Source organism: Schistocerca gregaria, unplaced genomic scaffold (assembly GCF_023897955.1).
Source record: "Schistocerca gregaria isolate iqSchGreg1 unplaced genomic scaffold, iqSchGreg1.2 ptg000131l, whole genome shotgun sequence".
Lineage (NCBI taxonomy): Eukaryota > Metazoa > Arthropoda > Insecta > Orthoptera > Acrididae > Schistocerca > Schistocerca gregaria.
Window position 1 is genome coordinate 8,433,439 of NW_026061717.1, and position 10,957 is coordinate 8,444,395.

At 45.8% G+C, this 10,957-nt stretch overlaps 3 non-coding genes across 3 annotated transcripts; all 3 read right to left on the bottom strand.

The window, feature by feature from the left end:
* Positions 1-652: 652 nt before the first annotated feature.
* Positions 653-725, bottom strand: Trnak-cuu (transfer RNA lysine (anticodon CUU)). The gene has a single exon. It is a non-coding gene; the product is annotated as a tRNA-Lys (tRNA).
* A 5,533-nt stretch (positions 726-6,258) lies between these two features.
* Positions 6,259-6,331, bottom strand: Trnak-cuu (transfer RNA lysine (anticodon CUU)). Its single transcript has one exon. It is a non-coding gene; the product is annotated as a tRNA-Lys (tRNA).
* A 452-nt stretch (positions 6,332-6,783) lies between these two features.
* Trnar-ucg (transfer RNA arginine (anticodon UCG)) lies at positions 6,784-6,856 on the bottom strand. Its single transcript has one exon. It is a non-coding gene; the product is annotated as a tRNA-Arg (tRNA).
* Between the last annotated feature and the right edge of the window lie 4,101 nt (positions 6,857-10,957).

Consider the following 10,957-nt stretch of genomic DNA (forward strand, 5'->3'; position numbering starts at 1 on the left):
CGTCCACAACCCAATCTGGTATTTCCAAGGCACTAGGCTGCACAGAACGGGTAGACTTGTCAAATTCAAATCAGAGTGTACACTTTCTCGGAAATAACCTGGACATTGCAAAACGATAACTAGCAAAGGAACCGCTAGAAGAACACAAGAATGAAAATCAAACTCAAGAACAATATACACTAAATAAAAACAATTCACGATAAAGAGAAAACTTAAGTTGTTATCACGACTTGTAAACACGTGGCGGAGTGGAGCACTTTACACGTCCGATCAGCACGGTGTCACAGGCGCGACTTCCACTGAGCTAAAGAGGCACGGCCTAGCGGTTCTTTTGAGTACTTCGTCCTTACGGTCGTCTCGATCATCAGTCTTCAGCTGACAACACTTCATATCACCGACTTATATTTGCAGCTTTGGCGAACCATTACTGCTTGGCTACACATCTGACACGTAACCGATGTACTCTCTAACCAACACCACTTGCATTTCAGAAAATGTCTTTCACACATGTCTACAAAATCGCCTTCACCTTCAAATACAGTTTCCTTGCGACTGACGGAGACCTAGGCAAAGTTTAAAGTTGCTATTTCCATTACATAACGTTCATCAGAAAAACGGTTATTATCATCTGCAGCGGAACAAAATTCCGGTTCGCCCAGTGTGGGGCTCGAACCCACGATCCTGAAATTAAGAGTCTCATGCTCTAGCGACTGAGCTAGCCGGGCTGCCTCGGTAAATATGTGCCGGGCAGCACGTCACACAGTACTCGTTTGGGTTGGGTGGTCCCATGCAGAATCTCTCCATGTTGCCTAATGTTTTCTTAACGTCACACTCGTCACGTACTTCACTTTTATTTCATAATCATTTCTGAGAGGTAAAGGAATTGAATGAAAACCTGCAGAGTTAGTGGCGTCAAAATTAACACACATACTTGATGTGGCTCATAAGCCGAACGAGTTACATTCCGACGTTGTCTTAGATGTGCAAGTGCCAGTCAAAACTCGCGGCGACGGAACTCTGCCGACCATTTCGTTAGTTAACACCGGTCTTGTTGTGTGTGTTTCAAGCTCAAGAGCATCTCCAAGCAGGAAATGGTCAACAGAAACATTCAGACGGTTTTTGTACAGCACAATTGCTACACTAAAACGGTATGTTTCTTTTCCAGAACTGGAAAAAAACGACCGTGACAGGATTTGAACCTGCAATCTTTGGATCCGAAGACCGCCGCCTTATCCATTTTTTTTATTATTATTATTTTTCTTCTGCTTACGAAATGAAGCTTGAAAATCTTGCCAATCGAATCCTTCAGTGTGGTTTTAACTTGGGAGTCGGTCAACATGATATATTATTCGCCTTATAGATGGTCCGCCTTTTTGCAGTGAATATCTGCTGAACTTTCTGTAACATGAAATTCAATCAGTTGACCTGTTAGTTTCTTTATTTTACGTCACAGTTTTGAGCAGGTAGTTGGCGAAGTGATCCTTGTAGTTTTGTGTTTTCATTAGCAGATGGTGCTGAGTTGTAAGATAGACCCAGAAGTCTTCTTTACTCTTTTCTTCTTTTGTAAATAAGTAGTGTACTGTAGCGGATTTTAACCAGTTTAGTGCGTTCCTTCTCGTCCGTGGGTACGGAGTATCATCCGGCGTTAGAAAGGCAGCAGGCGTTATATATCTGGGAGATGTTCTGCTGATGAGCGCCAACTTGTTCGTGATATATGCCCATATATCTTTTACTTTGTCGCACACAAATCTGTGTTCATCAGTATCTATTAAATTACACGTGATGCATAAAGGTGATTCTGCGAGGTGTATGTTATGTAGTTTGGAGTTAGTGGCCAATTTTCTGTTAACTGCGAAATACCAAGTGGCTTGCATTGCTGACGGCTAGTGTGGACAATGGATGTTCAACCAGATTACCTTCCAGTCGTAAAAATTGTATTTGTCTTCGACGTTATTTGGCTTCTTATCTTTCATGAGTTCCTGGTACACGCGTTTCACTGCCGTCATTGCTTGTACGGGGATCCTTGTCTGTGCATAACTGTACTCCAATAAAAACCGTTTTAAATGATAAATTCCGTTTGGAATTTGTTGCACCGTGATGGGTGGACTGAGGTTTGCCGGAGCTATCTCAGTAAGCAGGTGAGCAGCGAGACTATCTGCTGAGTGTTTCCATTGGTGGAAAGTTTTTGATATGTATAAAGCTTGCGCCTTCTTTCCAACATCGACAAGCTTTAAGCCACCATTTTTTGTGGCCAGCGTTAAGGTGTCAAACTGAACTTTAAAAATGTGACGATGGCTGACAAACTGTCCTAATGCTGACATAATTCGTTTTGCAGTGTGTGCAGACATTGGTAAAATTTGAGCGATATAATTGAGTTTTGAGGTGAGATATACATTTGCGACCGTGACTTTCTGAATTTCATTTAGTTTTCGTACACTGTGTTACCGTATGTCGGCACGAATAGTCTGTAGAAGCTTTCTATAGTTGGTTGCAATTGTGTGCCGGATATTACGCTGAAAATCAATTCCAAGACACTTGAAGATCTTCAGCTGACGTAGTTGCCTGTGAGGGCGCGATCCTAGGCCGCGGCCAATATTGAATATTCCAGACTTTGTCCAGTTTAGTTGTGCACCGGACGCTTGCTCATATTGCCTGACTGTCTGTAGTGCGGTTTCCACTTCAGTTCTATTTATGATAAGGAAACCGACATCGTCTGCATACGCCTTGCACACAACTCGGGATCCATGTATGACGATGCCCTGTAAACTTTTCGTCAGGGTAGCTAACAAAGGCTCAATGGCAATCGCAAAAAGCGCCATGGACATTGGGCAGCCCTGCCTGACGGAACTGACTATCTCTATTGCTCGGGTAGGCTGGCCATTGATGATGATTCTGGATGAATTAGTCGCTACCATCTGTTGTATAATGGCAACGAACCCAGGTGGAAAACCCATCGCAGACATGGTACGAAAGAGATACTGGTGGTTTACCCTGTCAAAGGCTTTGTCGAAATCTAAGGACATGATGGCACATTTCAGTTTACAGACTTCCGCAATGGAGATTAAATCACGGTAGTCGCATACAGTCTGTTGAATTTTCCGATCCTTGCCCACGCTGGTCTGGTAAGGGCCAATGATGCTGGTCATCGTGGATTTAAGCCTTTGGGCCAATAGTCTCGCAAAGATTTTATAGTCGCTGTTGAGCAGCGTTATCGGTCTTAGATTTTTTACGTTGGCACCGCCTGAGTTTTTTTTAATTAGAACGATTGCGCCTTCACAGAAGCTGGTGGGGATCACGTTGTTGTGGTCTAGAAGTTCGTTACACATGCAAGTGATCTTCGCCTTTATGGTGTTCCAGAATTTTTGATAGAATTCGGCGGGAATTCCGTCAGGTCCGGGGGATTTATTCTTAGCACTTTCCCAGATGACATATCCCACGTCGTCTTCGGTTGCCACAGCTAATAGCTGTTCCGCGTTCGCGAGACTGACTCTGTTGTGCAAATTATTCAAAAGATCGTCCCGCACTTGCACGTTAACTTCTATTTTTGACATCAAGGTGGTGAAGTAGTTAAGCACCGCCGCCTTAATCTCATTGTGCGTAGTCAGCGTTGCGCCATCCTCAGCAGTTAACTCCGTCAGAATTTTACGGGATCCTTTCCTACTTTCTTGGATCATATGGTAGACTGAGGTGAGTTCTTGGTGTGCAGTAGTCTGGACCCGCGACCTGACTTTGTAGCCTTCTAGCTGCGTCCTCCTTAGGGTTAGGATTTTGGCCTGGATTTTCTTAATTCGTTTACATTGCTCGACGGCCGAAGTGCCGAGCGCATACAGTTCCCGCAGACAATGAAAATAGAAATGGATCGTCCTGTGAAGCCAAAAGCTCTTTTCCCGTGCGTAGTTCATGAAACACCACCTAATTTTAGGTTTGGCGCACCTGAGCCACCAATCAATGGCTGTATTGTAAGAGGCAAATCTCTGTTCACATTCTCGCCAGGTTTGGAGGAAGGCTTCTCGACACGCCGAGTCTTGAAGATGTGAAATATTTAATTTTCACAGGCCCCTGTATCGATACGTTCGTTGTCGGTCTAGAGTGATAGTACAGATGTATGCAGCATGATCTGAGAACGCCACTGGCCATACTTCTGACTGCAGAATGTTATTCCTGAAATTAGGTGTGACATAAATTCGATCGAGACGGCTTGCCGAATGGGTCGTAATATGGGTAAACCCAGGTGCAGCCCCATGCTTGAGCTCCCAAGAGTCAATTAAGCCTAAGTCTCGTACAATTCGTTCCAGTTCAAGTGATCTGTTAAGATTGGGAGTCTGGTCCTTTGCACTGATGACACAGTTAAAGTCACCTCCGAAGATAACATTGTCGTGGCGGACGCCAAAGATTGGAACTATTTCTCCTTTAAAAAAATCTGCTCTTTGACGTCTATTACTGGAACCGGATGGGGCATATACATTAATTAGTCTGTTGTTATAAAAAGTGCCCGCAATGCCCCTACTGTTCGGCAATTCTGTGACGTCAGTGATAATAATACCTTCCTTGGCAATAAAAGCTGTACCTAGTTCACAACCGGCTCCAGGATTAGTAATCACATTATAACCTGGTATGCAATCAAGTCCGACCTCTGTTACTTCTTGGACAAATAAAATGTCTACATCAGCTGCATATAAAAAGTCCTTTAAATGTTGTAATTTACAAGCGCTACGTATCTTATTAATATTTAGAGTAGCAAGTCGATAGGCCTGTGGCTGAATTGTGGGTGACTAAACAAAAGCAATGCCTAAAATCCGTCCAATATCAATCATAAATAGCGCTGGAAAAGCAAACCACGTCGAAAATGCACTGTGCAAGCAATTTAAAAACATCTATGGACAGTCACTGTAAAGGCAGAGTTAAAAATATTCTCCGTTTGAAAATGGATCAGCCGCGAGTTCTTTTTGCACAGTAGTTTCTGTCGAGGCGTTACCTTTCTCATTAACATCGTCGTCCTTGGGGACCGAAGTTATGGCTGTCACCGTTTCTGAAGTATCCATACTGTCTACTTCGACATTGGATTCTGTATCGTCTGCCCAACTAGTTGGCTGTGGGCCTGTCGAGGTGGTTATTGACGCTTCAACAGGATTGAGGTCGATCATTTGGTTATCACGGTCGGCTCGAAGTGTAGCTGACTGTTCGGGGTTCAGAGGTAGAGCATCTGAGACATTGTCAAGGACTGATGGTAAACTAGCTGAGGGATGATCATGGTTTGTGCTATCAGATGCTTTTGCACTGATTTGTTCACCGATCTGTTTAGCCTTTTCGCGCAGAACCGGTGCAATCAGTTCGGCATCCTGGCGGGCAACTCTCCGTTTTTTAGTTTTTCTGGGAGATGCACACTTTTGTGGGCTTTTATCATCACCTGCTTGAGATTCCCCCCGTGGAGTAACATCGGCCGGTGGAGACGCAGCCGTTTGCAACGCAGATGCCCGTTCTTCGGTGACTAAGATAGACGTCGATATTTCTGCTGGTTTAGGTTGACTCTGATCAGGCGTTTCAGCAGTCTCTATTCGTCTCACAGTCGCAGGCAGTTAAGTGGTTTCACTAACTTGTGGGACCGTGGGTGTAGCCGAAAGCCCACGCGCCACGGCCACATACGTTACAGACAGTGTTGTCATTCAGGGGGCCGTGGCAGCCCCGCCGATAGGCAGCTGCGCCACTCGCCTCTGCATGCATTCGGCTTGCACGTGACCTGTCGAGTTGCATGCTGCACATGTTCGAGGCTGGTCATCGTACATTACTATCGCACGATACCCGCAAACGTGAACATAAGACGGGATGTGCTTCTGCAGCTCGATTCTTAATTGCCGCACCCCGTTAAGAACTGGGAATTTATGTGCACTAGACCAGCGTTCCGCAATATTGCTTATGATTTTACCGTAAAGACAAAGCACTGCGTTTATCTGTTCACTGGTTATTTTATATGGAAGTTCAAAAATTCGAACAGTCAGTATTCCTAGGCCGGCATGCGAAACAACAACTTCTCCCACATTTCCATCGCTATGTTTAAACGTTAGGATACCACCACAAGATGCAACAATTTTCTCGCACATGTCGGATCTCGCTAATTTAACGAAAACGATGCTACTGACAATCGAAAGATGTCCTGGCGACTGACAGAGACGTAGGCAAAGTTTAAAGTTGCTATTTCCATTACATCACGTTAATCAGAAAAACGGTAATTTACATCTGCAGCGGAACAAAATTCCGTTCCGCCCAGCGTGGGGCTCCAACCCACGACCCTGAAATTAAGAGTCTCATGCTGTACCGACTGAGCTAGCCGGGCTGCCTCGGTGAATACCTAGCGGGTAGCACGTCACACAGTACTCGTTTGGGTTGGGTGGTCCCATACAGAATCTCTCCATGCTGCCTAATGTCTTCCTAACGTCACACTCGTCACGTACTTCACTTTTATTTCATAATCATTTCTGAGAGGTAAAGGAATTGCATGACAACCTGCAGAGCTAGTGGCGTCAAAATTAACACTCATGCTTGATGTGACTCAAAAGCCGAACGAGTTACTTTCCGACGTTGTTTTAGATGTGCAAGTGCCAGCCAAAACTCGCGGTGACGGCACTCTGCCGACCATTTCGATAGTTAACACCGGCCTTGTTGTGTGTGTTTCAAGCTCAAGAGCATCTCCAAGCAGAAAATGGTCAACAGCAACATTCAGACGGTTTCGTACTGCTGAATTGCTACATCAAAACGGTATGTATCTTTTTCAGAACTGGAAAAACACGACCGTGACAGCATTCGAACCTGTAATCTTCAGATCCGAAGTCCGACGCCTTATCCATTAGGCCACACGGTCCCTGACGACCAAGTATAACTTGTATACGACTCATCTCGAAACGCTCACACCCCTGAGAATTTGTGTTATCGTTCTACACAGCTGCTACCCCTTGCTCTTTCCCACCCATTCGTTACATTTAACCTCTTACGAGACCGACCAAATATAGACTGGGAAACAAGAACACAAACTTTGTGCATTCGGAATCGAAGGCAGGGCGTCCCTCGCCGCATTTGCTACGATGGCCATTTGCTACTTCTGCAGAAGCGGCGGCGGCGACGACGACGACGACGACGACGACCGCGAGAAGCTCTGAGATATGTGAGAAATGCATGTATAAAATGTAATTCAGACTGCCTCGTCCCACCTTATGCTGTACCGCTTTGGCAAATGCTTTATCTGCGCCATTCGCCTTAATCACATCTGAGAGCAATTCTTAATAAAACGCGTTTCGCTAACTGTTCGTCATCACAGATACTGTTTGCTATACGGCCACGTCGCGCAACTGATTTCCAAAATTCGTCTTCCTCCAGTGAGGATGGAACTCACGACCCTGGTTTACTGGACCAGTGCTCTACCACTTTTTTTTTTAATACTGGGTGAGAGCCAGGTATCCTAGCCACTTTTTTTTTATTGACCCCTGGTTTACAAGACCAGTGCTCTGCCCCGTTTTTTCTTTTTTTTACCATTATTTTGTGTCGTTTTCGTCTGCCATTGCTTGAAAGTTAGGGGTGACAATCAGATTCAGGCCTACGGAAACAAAGCGGGCAGGGGTCGAAACCCGAGGCCTGGCCACGATGATTCCACCGCCCTCTTTCCGAATGGCACCTGTACAACGGCGTCGTAATTTCCCCTACTGTCTTGGTTCTTGGTCTTACGTTTGTTTCTCTTGTTCGCCCTAAAGGTCCACGTAAACTTCAGTCCAGGTGTAGAGAAGAATTTTACATAAAGGCGGCAAAACCAGCTACAGTGTAAAAGAAATCGGCTCACACAGGTGACCTTAGCCAACACCCTCCCTCTCAAATGTCAGGCTAAGCATATTTGCAAAATCTTTAAGGAGTCCTGGCAAGCGCAATCAGTTCCAGTAAGCAGTAACGATGTACTGCCGAAACGTTAGGTGTTCATCCTCTTCATGACAACTATTGACAAAATGTACGAAGTGTCCAAGCAACCACATAACGGTATTGATCTTCGTTCGCAGATAAAAGGAAGAATCGGGCCGTACGATGATATCAATGGTATAAGCGGTTTCGGCAGTCCTAGTGACAAAAGCCAGTTGTTTCCTGAGCCAAAGCCAATTAGCAAGGTGCCCACTGCAGGTGAATCGATGCCTAAGTGTGTCCAGGAGACCACACCGAGTGCAGTTGTCCGTGTCAGAAAGACCAATACGGTGCAGTCGTACGTTGGTGGGGACCAAATTATTAATTACCCTATACCATGTGGACGCCACAGCCATTGAGTGGATCGGCAGACTAACATTCTTCCAGACGTTCCTCCAGGACACTGATGGAGACGCCAGTTCGATTGGATTGGGACCGGCCAGCCCCTCACAACGGGCAATCAAGCTCTTGGTCGTTGGCACCGGTCGTCGCAAGAAGACGTCACCGAGGTAACTAACCGCAATATAAAATTCCCGGACGTGTTTCAACTTAAAATTGAGGCGACCGACGTCGACAGGTGGAGCAAGGCTCTTCGGACGCAGAACAGTAAAAATTCTGGATGTAATTGAAGTCACTTCTTGCGTAACAATGTGAGTCGTACGGCGGACGTACAAGGCAGATGCCTTGCGAGTAATGTCAGTGAGGCCCAAGCCTCCGGAGATACGCGGTTTCGTCATAACCTCGTAACGCAACTTGAATAGATGACCCTTCCATATAAACCTGCTAGACAATTGGCGCAACCTTTTCGCCACCATTATGGGAAGTGGGATCAGCTGAGCAACATAATAGGCTTTACATAACACGTACGTGTCTAAAATTCTGACTTTTTGCAAAATGGCCGCAGAGCGCTGCTCATGGACCATCAGAGCCCCCTGTATCTTCTCGGTGACAGATTTCCAATTAAGAGCCGCCATTTTTATGGGACACCGATCAATGCTAATCCCCAATGACGTATGGCGATCGACAAAAGTGGCCCAAGGGACATCAGCATCGCGAAACCCTCGAATATTAAGGAACTTACATTTACCCTGATTGAGACGCGCTCCAGAGACAACAGTATGCATCAACTGCCCCTTTCAACAATGTGATATCATCACGTTGACGGAGGAGAAGAACGACATCGTCCGCGTACGCCTTAACAGTGAGCTTCCCACCAGAGAGGTTCATACCCTGAAGCTTGAAAGCAAGAGTCCGAAGCAGCGGTTCCAGGGACAATATGAATAGAGACATAGAGAGCGGAATACCCTGAGGTACCCCTCGGCGGATAGCAATGGGCGGCGTCAGCTGCCCATTGACTGACACCCGAGCAGTTATTCCCCTATACAAATTACCAAGAACACCACGTGATGAAGCGTTAAAACCTATTGTATCTAAAACACGATTTAAAAACACATGACTGACGTGATCAAAAGCCTTGTAAAAATCGAGGAAAGCAAAGGCACAATGAACGTTTGTAACCGCCGCAACCGAGACAACATCCCGATATTCGGCTACTGGGGTCAGAATAGATCTACCAGGAAAACAACATTGATGTGCACCAATCACACCCCGAAGCAGAGAAGACAATCGACTATTGAGCGCCCTAGCAGCTGTCTTGTAATCAAAGTTCAGCAATGTGAGCGGACGAAGATTGGCAGCAGATAAACGACCAGTGGACTCCGGAATTAAAACAATTTTCCCTACTTTAAAATCGGCTGGCACATCCATCCCCCTCACAATCTCATTTAAAATCTGCGTAAAAGTGCCACCCAAAAGAGGCCAAAAACGGAGATAAAATTCTTTAGGCAGGCCGTCTGGACCCGGCGATTTACCGGACGGAGAGCGAGGAATAAAATAGAAAACATCATCTACCTGGAACTCCCGGAGAAAGTCGCCGTTCGCGTCAGGCGTGATCGTCGCAGGAAGATCCTCAAGGACATCATCAGAAAGTGACGCACCAGAATCATCGGCAGAATAGAGACTAGCGTAATACTGATGAAGAGCATGCGTCATATCCTCCTGTGCAATAAGCTGTCGTCCATCATCCACCATAAGAGAAGAGATAAAGGTGCGACGACGTCGAGTCTGATGCCGCAGCAGGTGGTACAAAGAAGTCAGTTCACCTTCAACAAGAGAGTGAGATTTCGACTTTACTCGCAGACCATCCAACTGTCGTCGTTTGAGGGTCAAGAGCTTGGCTTTAATACGACGAACATCATGGATCCGCAGAGGAGAAGGACCCGCCGCGTCATACAGTTCACGCAGGACAGAGTAGTAAAATTCATACGTGTTCTTAAAATCACGCGCCCTTGCGGCACAGTAAAAAATCAAAGACTGACGAATCTTGGGCTTGGCAAACGCAGTCCACCAAACGAGCAAGGAGGGGTAACGCGGGACAGAGCGAAGACATCGCTCCCACACTGCACTTACAACTTCGTCAATGGCACTGTCGGCAAGGTGGGAAACATTTAACATCCACTGGGAACGATAAAGTTTTGCTGGTTGGTGACTAAGATTTACAGTTGCAGTAAAAGCACAATGGTCAGAAAAACTAGTAGGAATAACATCGACAGAAAGAATGTTATAACATAAAAAATCAGAGAAGTAGAATCTGACGAGTCTACTGCATGAGGACGCGGTAAAATACGTAAATTTCACCAGGGTTGGATATTTGTGTTCCCAAACATCACGCAGGTGCATGGTACGAACCAAGTCATGTAAATCTCGGCAATAATTAAAATTGGGGGACTGGTCTTCAGGGCGTAAAACACAATTAAAATCGCCTCCGAGCAGGAGACTCCGAGGACTCTTGCGCAAAAGATAAATAAGCTCTTCCTTATAAAAGCGCGATCGAGCCACAGTGCGACACGAACCAGAGGGGGCATACAAAACAACTAGGCAGAGATCAAAAAGACGACAACCAATCCCACGGCCAGAGTCAAGGAATTCAATGTCAGTAACAGGAATACCTTCTCGAAAGAAA